Source organism: Hipposideros armiger, unplaced genomic scaffold, assembly GCF_001890085.2.
Source record: "Hipposideros armiger isolate ML-2016 unplaced genomic scaffold, ASM189008v1 scaffold_108, whole genome shotgun sequence".
Lineage (NCBI taxonomy): Eukaryota > Metazoa > Chordata > Mammalia > Chiroptera > Hipposideridae > Hipposideros > Hipposideros armiger.
Window position 1 is genome coordinate 2,354,752 of NW_017731458.1, and position 13,850 is coordinate 2,368,601.

Genomic DNA, 13,850 nt, shown 5'->3' on the forward strand with positions numbered 1-13,850 from the left:
TGTTTAGGGGCCGGCTGAGTGGCACGTCGGGTAAGAGTTGGTTTGGGACGCCAGCTCTGAGCAGCAGGGCCCTGGTTCAGATCCCACAAGGGGGCCAGTGATGCTGCACCCTCTACAGCTAAGATGGTGAACAACAGCTCGACCTGGAGCTGGGCTGCCGTGAGCCGGGTAGTCTGCAGTGAAGCTGCAGTGGGCTGCCATAAGCTACTGTGAGTGGCTGGCAGCTGGCATGAGCTGCCGTGAGCCACCGTGAGCGGCCGTCCAGAGGCGGGTGAGTGACTGCCTCACCCAGGAAGAGTGCAGTGATAATACCAACATGGGCCAGTGAAGCGACGTCCTCCACAACTAGACTGAAGAACAAAAGAACAGCAACTTGTCTGTTCCCCATCCCCCAATTCCCCAATAAAATCTTAAAAAAAAAAAAGTATGTTGTTTAATCGCCACATATTTGTGGTTTTTTTTCCTGTTTTCTTTTTGCAGTTGATCTCCAACTTCAAAGCCTTGTGATCAGAGCATATGTTATCAAGCACTTTTCTTAATACTCAAAATTTAATATGTATCCAGCTTTACCTACCCTCTGCTGAATAGCATGCATTGTTTTTGCTTCTTAATATAAACAGCAAATTTTAGATTCCAGTGTGATGATGAGAAAGAAACTTAAGCCTAGCTACTTAAAACAAAAAAATTCACTTAAATGCCAAGAGGTAAGAAAATAAATGCAGACTATTACACAGATGATTCATTTGGAAGCTTTCTGTTTGTTTTCTTTTAAATAATATGCTGGTTGGGAATAAAAGTGCTCTGTATTAGAAGCCTAGCTCTGCTACATTTTATTACCTTATGGTCAAAGGAATACAATTTCAGAAACCTCGGCTTATCTGGCAGTTACCTTAATTTGTATACAGAAAAAGGAGCTGGGCAAATATCCCTGATGATGAACTTCTAGGTAGTTTCCAGGGATTAAATACCACTATTCTTTTTTACTCTTACAAATAATTTTTCCCACATGGTCTCAGGAATGTTAGATGACTTTTCCATTGTTCTCTGGGTAAGGGGGCAGGATGGGCACTTGAATCCTGAACTATTTATTTATAACATTATAATAATTTTTAAAAATGGGTGCCAAATTGAAATGGGATGGGCTGTGGTGGCTTTGTAAAATATCGACTTGGCTAGGCTGAGTTACATTTCCCAGAATTCCCTTCATGTATGTTTCTGGCTACGGTGCACCACAAGGGGCATTCTTACACAGACTGGGGCTTGGAAGTAAAGCAGCAGCCATTCTATAGCTCACATTATTGCTTACCTGCTGGCTTACTTCATTGGCATGGAGCAGTGGCTGGACCTACAACTGGTCCACGTTTCCCTCCTCCAGCTTTTTCAACTTCTGGGCCAGATATACGATGAAGGGGGACAGCTTCTCCTGCAGGATGTCTATACCATTGAGATCAGAGGTGGTGGGGGCTGACATGGTTTCAGTCTGTGCTTGTGGGTTCTAGCTTATACTTGCTTTTCCCTACTTTACATCTATCTTCCCTTCCAGGCTGCTTTCCCTGAAGTTTTCAAGCTCCAGGATTAGGTGTGAAGACAACAGCTTTACAGAGACTACTTAAACAGTTCCCACAACTGGGTAAGGTTAGATATAATATATACGATATATGATGCACACACACACACACACACACACACACGCACATGCACACAGTTCCTTGTGGTGCTTGCTTCTGTGGTTGAACCCTGACTGATTATATTACATTGATTTTGTAGTTGGGTAAATGCATTATCTTCTTGGGTTTGCACTTACCAAAACTTTATCATTTGGTCGGGCCGGCCGAATGGCTCAGTTGGTTAACAGTTGTCTTAAGAGCGCGAGCTCTGAGCAACAGGCCGCCGGTTTGATTCCCACATGGACCAGTGATGCTGCACCCAAGCTGAGCTGTCACTGAGCTTCCAACAGGTGATAGGATGGCTCAGCTGGTGTAACAACAAGATTGCCTGTTCGATGGTGGGCTATGCCCACCTGCAACTGAGACTGAACTCAGCATCTTGAGCAGAGCTGCCTACCAGATGGCTCAGTGGATAGAGCATGTGCTGTTAACAACAAGGCTGCTGGTTCGACTCCTGCATGGGATGGTGGCTATTCCCACCCACAACTAAGATTGAACACAGCACCTTGAGCTTAGGGGCCACGAGCTGCCGACGGGCAGCCAGATGGTGACTGGTGCCCTCCACAATGAAGATTGAAGAACAACAACTTGGCTAGTCCCCTCCCCCAATTCCCCAATAAAATCTTTAAAAAAAAAACAAAAAACCTTCATCATTTGGAATGGTATATTATAGGTTGGTTATGTAAATTTTGTACTTTGCAGACTAACTAAATTAAACCTAATATCTGAATTCTGAAGAATAAACTTGATCAGATGAATAGCTTGTTCACATCTTTAAGCTTTTCACAATTGCCTAACTTATAAAATTGCTATGTGACAAAGTAAAAAGAGATAACATACACATACTTCTTAGAAATATGGAGGTAAATGTCAGAAGAGACCAATTTAACCAGTTGAGTGTTTGCCTCTGAGTAGCAGGAAGTAATGATAGAATGGGAACAAGGGTATCGGGAGCCTTTGCTTTTGGTATGTCTTTTTTTAAAGCATTATTTAACTCCCTAAACTAATTGCATGAAATATTTTCATAAAAATAAACATTGATTAGCAAGAAAGTTTTAATGACAAGCAAGTCCATGCCCCCTATTTGTAATTGGGCAGGCGAGAAGGAAGGAAACAGGAAAGGTTATCATTTGAGTTAGACAATAGAATTTAGTTTTGGAGAGATTCCAATACAAGTTGAAAGGAAGGTCAAGTTTGGGGAGGAATATGAAACTGTAAGGATAAGAGAATGCACTCTTCCTTCTTTAAAGGTCACTTGTTACAAAATGAAAATCTTGGCAACATATTCTCAGGCTTCTCTCGCCTCCCCACCTCTCTGCCTTCTTTTCTCTATATATAGTGTACTAACTGAATCCAAATCTAAGAAATTATTGAAACAAGATAACATATTGAAGCAGCTCCTTGCCAGCTAAGTTTCATAGACTTGAGGATCTTTGAGTGGTATAGTAACGGCCCTAAACAGTAATTTTCACTTAAGGAAAAACTTTGATTCCTCACATGCTTGATTGTATTTTAGCCTCATTCATTTCCTTTTCGTGACTCAAGCATTTGGACTTCAACTACTTGCCAATTCTTCTACATCTTCAATTTGACCTTTCTCTCGGCATTTATTATTTTCCACCCAAGTTCATATACAGACACATGATTTGAATTCAGGACTACTTTAAGTCAAGGCAATGGTGAGAAAAGTTACGTAGCTAATCCTTTAGCAATGCCCATCCCCTCCCCCAAAAAGGAAATGGATGGGAAGTTTTTAAAGAGAAAAAAAAAAGATAAGGTTGAGAAGAAAATGACAAGAAAAATGTAAGGATAAGTTCTGGGGGAAATGGCTCTACTTTGGCAGAAGAAAATAAAATTCTATGTTTAGGAGCTTTGCTAGTCCTATTTCAAAGCAATAAAACAGGTATTACCTTACTAAATCACTTATATCCATTTTAGAACTACCTGTTCCTCCGTAATTTGTAGTTTATTCCTCAAATCATTTGGTAATAAAATTCTAATGAATTCAGTGAAGCCTGAAAGATAAATGAAAAGTATTCTAATACTATCCTATGCTTTCATATATAGTTTCTCCTCTACAGACATAAAGCAGTTTACAGATACTTTCTCTTTTATTTGTCCAGCATTTCTATGACTGCAACAGAAGGCTGTGTACCCTGTGAATTGTCAGGAAGAGACCCAAATTCCAGACTTCAAGTTCCGGACTTTTTCCACTGACCTCTGCCACCTCTCTAGATCCAGTGATGTACTTTCCAGACTGTGGTTCCTTCTAACAGATGCTTGTTTTTCTTCCTGATGCTTAATTCCCCAAGGAATCTCTCAGAGAGAGGCTGGTTTCATTCCGTTCATCAACCCCTTTGGGTACAATTCCTCAATCAGTTGCACATTCAGGTAACACCTTTCCTTCCTGACTTCTCATCAGAATTGCTACTCTGGCTTCGTGATCATATACGGAGGTTGTTTTAGAAGCCTGGGATGGAAATTGCCTGGACTTGAAGACAAGCCCATTCATGAGACGACATACTCTCTTAATGCTGTCTCACCCACCTTGAGCTTTAATTCCCTTTTAAAGGTGTTTATTTGAAATCACTTTTGATTTGAAATCACTTTTTCTAAGAGATCAAGTCAAGAGGTTGGCAGACAATGAAAGGTTTTGACTGACGTCTTTGTAGTTGACTCAAGGACACCATTATGCCTTGCCCTGTGACTCTGAGATAATTTCTTTGTGCTTTCACATTACATATCAATAAAATCAAAATCTCTCCAGTGACAGAATAATTACAGGTTTTAAAATATTACGAGACATTGCTGTGCGGCCAGGTCCCAGCTTTTAAAATGCCATTTACTACCCATAATTCTTGTGTATATTAACCAAAAAGAAAATGATTAGAAGTGTGTGTGTGTGCGCGTGTGTGTGTGTGTGTGTGTGTGTGTGTGTGGATAGGCTGTGTTGGGGGTGAAATGAATGTTAGATGAATTGGCCAAAATCAATGATTACATCAGACAAGCCACTGAAAAACAAGAGGACTATATCTCTTGCTGGCTCCTCATAAGATGTGTGTCCATTAACTTCTGGCTGTGTTTCAATAAATAAAATTGAAAGACAGAGCCTTTATTTCCCCACTCAAAGGTATTTCCCCAGATGCTCTACAAATCTTATGCATTCAAATATATGATAGAGTGGGCCGTGGAGACGGCAGCGCCGTGGCTTCAGCACCGTGAGAACGGTGGGGTGGGGGCACCCATGAAAGTTGCACGAGGCAGCATCTGTGAATGACCTGCTGAAATGTGAGATGATGATGTTCTCCAAGGCATCAGGCTACTACTGGAGGAGCCGCTGTCCAAAGGGAGCAAAAAGGAGCAATGAGGCTGTATCTTCTACCTGGCTGAGGGCACGACCAGCTCAAGGAATGTGAAAAGGCCCTAAGATCTATGCAAGGGCTGCTGCACACAAAGCAGCCAGGAGAAGAAGTTGAAGAAAGGAGAAAACTGTTTCTGTTCTTCCTCCTTTGTCATCTTCTCTCCCCCCACCCACTCCCCACCATCCCTATCTTTATCACCCCAGCACTTTGCTCCTCATCCCCAAGTCCCTCTGAATTCCTGGTTATTAAAATCCCTCGAGCCCTCCTCCCGTGTTTAGGCCCTTTCAGTCTCCCTTTTAATGACCTCCCTCCAGGCAGTCCCCCCTGAGCCATCCCCTCACCCCCTTACCAAAAGCTTTCCCAGTGAGATTTAGGAGACAGCCAAGTTGAAGAATTTACAAATTATCTCTCAGCATGGATTATTTCTATATACGTATTAAAAAAAAATTAGTCTAGTTTATGCTGATTCTTAACAGCATTGATTTTGGAATTTCAAATTTTAAAACCAATTTCTCAAATTTTGCCAGTGCTCTAATAATGTAACAGTATGATGCAATATAAAATAAGGACCAAATGATACTTACGCAGATACTTATACAGAAAGAGAGATGGAATGAAAGGCCTACTATGTGAATCCATTGGGACCCCTGGAATGAGGTGATAAGAAAACTAAGGAAGCCTATGACTGGGCAAAAATGGGTAGAGAGGGGTGGCCGGTTAGCCTAGTTAGAGTGTAGTACTCATAACACCAAGGTTGCCGGTTCAATCCCCACATGGGCCACTGTGATGCACCCTCCACAACTAGACTGAAACCACTACTTGACTTCGAGCTGATGGGTCCTGGAAAAATAGTGTTCCCTAATAAAAAGAAAATTTTTTTTTAAGTCTTTAAAAAAAAGGGTAGGCTCCTTTGATCTTTAGAGCCATACTAAGTTTTCAATTTGGTGGGAAAATCACCCTAAAACCCAGATCTTCAAATCGATAACTTCATGGTGTCAGTGAAATATATGAGCTTCAGAAATCAGGAAGAGGAGTTCAAATCTTGGCTCTGCCTCTTACTTTAAGTATGTGAATTTGTAAAAGTTATTTAGCCTCTTTGAAACTGTTTCCCCATCTGTGAAACAGGGTACATTTGCTGGGAAGATTAAATGAGCTAACCTAACAAGGGCCAGACAGAGATTAATGAAAGCTAGCCTTCTCCCCAACCTCTTTCGCCCTTTGCTGTGCTTGACAGTTGGAGCAAACCTGGATTCCCAGATCACATCAAGCAAGGGAGGAAGGCGGCCAAATCTTTATCAGGAATCTAAGCCCCTAGTTTATTTGCTACTCTCCCTTAGTCATACCTATCACTGTTAGTATAACTCTCAAAACCTCTCTGGAACTCAGTTCATTCCTCAGTGGGATAAGGAAATAACAAGCGAGGCTTCTAAGATACAGATTAGATAAGAGGCAATTAACATTTATAAAATACAGTGTTACCCAAGGATGAAAGTGCAGAGTCAAAACACATTTTCAGCAAATGCTATTATTGGATAGGGCGGTGTTTCCCAAGATGTGGGGTGTGAATTTGGTATACACAATGATTTTAGGTGGAAATCAGCTGCAGCATATAATGGCATAAAATCCATAGAAAGTTACTACCTTTTCAATTGTCTTTGATTACAGCAAGAGATAATTCTCATTTGGGATCTCTGACACTTACTTATTTCTCTCTTTAAAAAGAGAGCAAAGCTCAGGCTCCATGCCTTGAGCAAGAGGAATAACTAAGCAGAACTTAGAAATACTTCCCAAGTTTTGTTTTTTATGTTTATCTTATTATAGCAAACAATACTGGTCTTCCATTTATGATAATGGCAAAAAAATTTATTTTTAAAATACATTGAAGTGTTAACATATATTACATATTAGACGTTTAAATTTTTAAAAACAAGTTGACAAATGAAACTATTACGTAAGTACTATTAAGTGGATTCAGACAAATTAAAAAAGGTAGTCTGTAAATAACTGAAGTTTAGGAAACACTGGCCTTATGGATGGGGAGTCAGGATACCTGGGTTCTAGTCCCACCTCTGGTAGTAACTTACTGTGTGACTTTGGTGAAATTACTTGAATCTCTCTGAGGCTCAGCATCTACATCTGGAAATGAACAGGTCTTGCGTAGGTGGTCTCCAAGAATCCTTCTGATTCTAATATCCTATAATTTGAAGCAAATAATTAGAGCATTTTCTATTCTTCTGGCTAAGAAGAATCAATGGCTCTGTCTTCCTACCCTATTTTCTCTCCATACCCCCCTTCAGGCATTTTGATATCTAATTCAGAAGAAACATGGATCAACATTTAATTAACACTGATAAATTTTACTAATGCATATGTTATCCCAAAAAAGCAAAATAAAGGAAGGAATTCTTTGTCATGGAAAGAATAGTGGGTTTTGAGGGAGATGGCGTTCATTTTGGTCCTCACTTTGTCATTTACAGATAATGTGATCTTAGGTAACCTTAAGTTCCTTTTAGCACCAAAATTCTATGAAATGCAAATGAGTCTATAAAAAGGAAATACACCAGATGAGAGTTCACTTCCTTTCCTTTGTAATGGAGATATTTGCCATCTCACATAATATTTTAATACAGATGCCAAGCTGAAATAGCTTCATTTTGATATTAACATGGTATTTGGGACATAGTAGGTAATCAATAAATATTTAATACATAAATAAAGAGTGGCTTCTCATGAACATGAGGCCAAAAAGAATCACATTTCATCAGGTAAGAACTTAATTAAGTCAAAGGGAGTTAACTGAGCAGCCATACTTGTCAGGCATTATACCGTCTTGTCTTCCATAAAGGGCAAGATAAAAAAAAGGACATGACTTCTGTCTTCCATTAAGACCCTTTTGGGGGAGATGGCACGTATACAAATAACTACATTATTCTAGAAGAACTACAGTGCAATTGGAAAAGTGCTGAGCTTCTTATGAGCAGAACTGGGCCTCATCCTCATTCTTCCACTAACTAGTTGTACGAATGTGAGAAATCGTTGGTACGTCAGCCATGAGTTTCATCACCTGTATGATCGCTAAGGTCCCTTCCAGCTACGAGTGTGAAAATGACTCTCAGAAATTAGTTTAAATACTTAGTCTTGAAGATTTTAAACTATATATTAGAGGTGATCTCTTCAGTACACTTATTTTTCTATGTAAAACTAATAAGCGAAGTGACCAATTTGCTTTTTATTGACTTCAATCCACAATTGCCTCAATCTTTGAACTCTCCTACTAGCAAACTTCCTAATTTCATTTCTCTTTATTTTTGTAAAGACAATAATAGGAACACTTGCTTTCTACACTAATCTCAAATACCTTATTAGGAGGTTAGATGAAAGATACAACTCCATTCCAGTCAATAAACATTGAAGATCAATTATGTGCAAAGCCCTAAAAATGACTCCAAGATAAAGAAAGGTCATGGCCCTTAGGAACCTACAACCCAGTGGAGAAAAGGAAACATTTCCATTACATCAAGAGTATTCATGTCATAGAAAGGAAAAAACAAATTCAGAAAGAAAACAGTGTGGAAGATATAAAAGAATTTGAACAGAAATGATGTAGAGGAGTGTTGGAAATTGGTCAGGAATTCCTCAGCCTAAAAAAACTATGACCTACTACTTGATTTGGGGCTGATGGGTCCTGGAAAAACACACGGTTCCCCAATTTAAAAACAAACAAACAAAAACACTATGACCTATACTAGCAAAGTAAAGGCATCAACAGGAAGATCTTGCATTCAAGTCCATTACACAAGTGCAAGACCAGTTGGCAGGGGCCAGAAGCTCCAATGGAGATAACCCGTGAGCTGTCTCCAGGACTCTCTGAGGCCCCTGGAAAAAGACTCAAATTCTAACCAATGCAATTGCCCTCCACCAGAAGGGAGAAACATCTGACTAAAAAGCCAGGCAACTAGGAGCTAGCAAGACTCAGGAAGCACTTCGCCAACAAGAAACAAAATAATAGAGGGGGAGGACAGGTAAGAGAAATCCTTCGGTGAAGGATAATCTTCTTCCCTCTCATAATCTCCATATAGAATGGTCACAGGCAGGAACATTCAGAAAAATGAACATGCAAAGCTCTATCAAAGGTTTGATATGAGGATAATCTCCATTACAGTGTGGAATATTCCATTTCATATAGATTTTTCCTGAAGGTCAAGGACTGAGCTAAAGGACACAGCTGCATGTAAGTGCCCTGAGTTTAGGGCACTTAAGGAGAGGAAGGAAATGGATGGGGGTTAGCTCAGCAACAAGCAAAGGGAATCCTACAGAACACTGAAGACAGGGGACTCCTTCTTACTCTTTTAGATATAGTATAAATTTTCTACGAGCCACCAAGGGCACTCTGGCTCAGTCATAGATGTAGAAACATCTAGACTAGTTAGTTGCACCATTTTCCACACGTATGAGCCATTTGGGGTATAATTGTAAACTAAGGTCAAATTACGAGTGCACATCTTTGAAAACCCAATCCTAATATTCTACTCCTTCCCTATACTGTCAAAACACCCCACAAAATATGTGAAATCAGGAAGTGGAGACTAAGATGGCAGGGTCAAAGTGGGACCACTATCAGACACTGCATCCCCCAAAAGACTACTAAGCAAAATGGGTTGTCGCCAGAATTTTCCTCTGGGCCCATTATTTTTCCAGCGTGTTTCACAATTATAAAGGTATCTGTTACTGTTTATTGATGCACATGTGTAGGTGTATAAATTATGATTGTCCAGCGAAATCCCGAGCAAATTCCATACTCTTCAATCTAGAATCCCAGGCTTAATTCCATAAATCCCATGATTTGAAATTCCTGCCCTAGTGCTCAACCCCTGAATAACTTTGGATGAATTCTTAGGCTTTGCCTAAGATTTAACCTGGGAGAGAGCTGTAGGAACAATCGTAGCAGAGAGGTCCAAAAAAGCAAACACCCCATCAAGCAACCCTCCTATTGCTTAAACAATGTGGGCTTTTCAGACTCTTATTAACTTTTTTAGTTTGTTTGGCCTTGGTCAATACAGAGTTGAAAAACCTATGGCAATTTTTTGCATCTTTGAAATTTAACCCCATTAGGGAACAATAAAATATTTGGCACTTTGGATGTTGGGGCTTTTTTTTTTTTTTTTCCTGGTGGTGGTGGTACTGGTTTCAAACCCCTGTTGCAAAATGTATTAGTTTTCTTAAAAATCTTAGTCATGTTTGGTTGTTCTTTTAAATAAATATTGCTTTCCTTTAGTTATAGGGAAGGACATACTTTCTGCTCTCACCAAGACATAGGTTTAGAAATAAGATCCTGCAGAAATCCTTATTTAGAGATTTGTCTGTAGCTTTAGAGACCCGTATGGATGCATATCGTAACAGCAATTCACCTGAATTGCTCTAACTTTTGGTGAACAAGGATTCTCTCAAAAACAAAAACAAACAAACAAAAAGGCCACAATTGTGAACTGAATCAATTCATGACATCAAAGAAAATACACCTACAATGTCCATGAGTAATGAAAAGTTAATTACAGGAGAAGCCCACCTTTCTGTGCAATTAAGTATTATGTATTCTGGGGGAGGAAAGGAAAAAGTTCACCTCCAGATGAAGTTAAGGTTACCTGCAATGATGTGGTGACAAGTTTTTTTTTTATCAATATAGGAAAATATTATCTTATAATATGAAAGTGAAAAGGCAAGACACAACTTTTTATATTGTAATCTACTCTCAAAACTAATGATTTATATTTGAGTATGTATGGTTATATTTTCCTTGAAGAAAAGAGTATAATAATTATTGCTCCCCCTCGCTTACTCTTATTTACCTCTCTGCCAGTATATATAAAAAAATGGTACAGAAGTAATACACCCTTAAGAGGTGTAGTTACATGAAAATGCCAGACTGTTAACACATTTTGTTGAGATGTGAGAAAATGGAATATAAGGGAGGATGCAAATTTAAAATATATATATTTCAAGATAGCAAATGTTTCAAATTTTTCAAAAGAAATAATATCTACATAACAAAAATTATGAGTAAATCAGCCTTAGTTAATAACTACACCGCAGCAATGTTGCGTGAAAAACTCAAGAATGAGACTCAAGAGAATGGGTTTTTAGTGGGAGTGCTTGTTTTGCAAATGAAATGCTTTCCAGAACTTTTATTTATTATTTTGATTATACATATATTTCATGCTATTTTTATGGCTCTTTGCCAATCCCTTATTTCTTATGAGAATTTGATCTTTCAATTTTGCAGTTAGCTGGGATTACTACATATAAATATATTAGCTAACACGTCTGCCACTTAGTATCTGACACTGTGTCAGACCCTGTTCTAAATGATTTTCTTATATTCACTCACATAATCCTTAAAATTGTGAAGTAGGCATGATTACTATTCCCATTTTATAGATGAGAAGACTGAGGCAGTCTGGGAGCTAAATAATTTGCCCAAGGACACACAGCTAGTAAATTTTAAAAAGACTAGAAGGAAATACACCAAGTGGTTTCTCAGGGTTTAGGGTTATAAAGGACTTTTAAGAGAAATGATATGGCAGGATCTTGAACTAAGGACAACGACAGCTGAGCTGGGACAGAGAGGTCAGACTCCAAAACAGTTTAAGAGAAAATGCTGGCAGGGCTACGTACGGATTTGCTGATTTGTGGGGTTCAGAGAGAAAGAGAGGAGTCCAAGAATATTGCAGCCTCTGGCTTAAGTGACTGACTGGGTGCACATGGTCACTCATGTAGGGAATACAGAAGATGGAGCAGCTTTGGGAGAGAAGATGGTGTGCTCAGTTTGGACAGGTTGAGCTTTATTGTTAAGTATTTGAACATGGAAATTTTAAGCTCAAGAGAGAAGTCAGGTCTAAACTTGAGAGTCTTCACATAGATCCCATAGTTAAACCCAAAAGAGAGGTTGCTATAACCCAGGGAAGAGTGTCAAAGCGGAAAAAAGCTGTGGGCCAAGGACAAAACTCTGGAGAACCCCAACTTTATGGGCTATGCAGGGGATACAACGGCTATTCAGATTTAACATTAAAATAAAAAATTAGATATGAAATGTAAGCATATATTTGCTTTTCTAACTAAGTTTCATTTATGAGACACAGATAGCATGGAAGTAGGGCAGGGCAGTCAGACAAGTTTGAGTGCAAATCTAGCACTTTGCCACTTAGTAGCTCTGTGACTGCTGTCAAGTTACTGAGTGTCCACAAAACGTGACTGATTAATACACTACTCATACTGTTGTGAGTGTTAAATGGGTTCATCCACAAAAGCACTTATATGGTACAGTGCCTAGCATGTAGCATGGACCCAATAAATATTCGATATTCTCATTAACGAGTACACAAACCATAAAATTCTTTTTCATTCCACTGTCATGTTTTGCCAGTTGAGACAATGATCAGGAAGTCTGTGGGTTAGCAGGAATAAACTACAGTGAAATTAAACAACTGTTTGAAAAAGCCACCCAAATAATTCACAGACACTCAAGAACTGGTATTTTCCATGAATCGTATGGTACAGTACAAGTAAACAAGTAAAAGCAGTTGGTTAAAAGAATTAGAAATGGTGGTTTATGAGCTACAAGACTGCATTAACATTTTTCTTTTGTTCTACTCTAAATATTCAACAACTAGCCCCAGTGCTTGGCACAGTGTAAAGCAGTCAGTAAATTGTAGATTGGACGTAACAAAGTGATCTTTTAAAAAAGGAGGGGGGCTGAGTTCTTATATCTGCTATTAAACATTTCACTATTGTAAGAAACATTTCACTACTGTAATTCATGTAAAGAAAAAGGTGAACTGGCACCCTATGTGTTGTCATTTGAGATCTATGGAGAGTTTGGCTATGCACCTCCTCTCCCATCCGCATCTGCCACATATTTGAAATTCCCAGCCTTAGATGTTCTCCTTTGGAACAAGTTTTAAAGAGCTCAGAAGGGCCCATTAACGTTCAAACCTGTCACCTGCAAACGGGAATCAACTTGGCTTCTGGCAGACACTGATACGTGTTATCAGCTCCACTGTGTGAGTAGCTGCCTCCTGGAGGCCTCGCACTGGGGTGCAAGGAAGAATCGCTTCTGAGCTGACATGGTGGGGTCAGCCTTAGCCAGAGGCCAGGGCACCACGCACCACCAGCCGCGCTGCATCCAGCAGGCAGTCCCAGCTGCAGGGGCCAGCTAGGACAAAGGCAGCCCAGGGAGGTCCTGTGGTGGGTGGGATGCCAATCATGCCTGGGCTTCCGTATTTCTCACGCCCTGTCACCTCAGTCCTTCCTAGAACCAGCTGGCTCATGTCAGAATGAGCGCTACGTGATGTGTGGTGCATAGCGGCTTTCACCCTCATCTCAATTTTTTCCATGAGTGCAACCTCTGGTTCCCCAGCACATGGGGACTGGTTTTAAAATCTTAAATGTCTTTTTTGTTCTGTTCTGTTCAGTTCAGTTTAACCAGTTTAAATTCCATGCAATCTTTAAGCTGTGGGCTAATATGTATTACGCAATTCTCGGTTTGCCTTTTCTAAGGCACTTCAACTTATAAACACCATGCTAGGGGCCCCGGCCGGGAAAACTGAGCTATACGCACAGTCAGTAGGTTCCCACTCAGGTTCCGGCCTCCGCTGAGCTCGGGTTGTAGCTCCGCCTCGCCCCCGCCTCTCCTCTCTCCCTGCTCTTCTGGGTCGGATTCCGCCAGCAAGGCCCCCAGAGCACCCCGGGGGGAGGGCGGGGCGCCGAGCCTAGGCCGTCACGTCCCGAGCGTCGGAAGGCGGAGCCTAGGGTGTGATGTCACGAT

At 40.2% G+C, this 13,850-nt stretch overlaps 1 long non-coding RNA gene across 2 annotated transcripts in view; it reads right to left on the minus strand.

The window, feature by feature from the left end:
* LOC109385144 (uncharacterized) overlaps window positions 1-13,778 on the minus strand; it is a 72,262-nt gene extending 58,484 nt beyond the window's left edge. For both annotated transcript variants that reach the window (XR_002124559.1, XR_002124558.1), the window contains exons 1-2: window positions 13,644-13,778; window positions 7,114-7,223 (exon numbers count right to left, since the gene is read on the minus strand). This is a non-coding gene — a long non-coding RNA (uncharacterized LOC109385144). The remainder of the gene's footprint in view (window positions 1-7,113; window positions 7,224-13,643) is intronic.
* Between the last annotated feature and the right edge of the window lie 72 nt (window positions 13,779-13,850).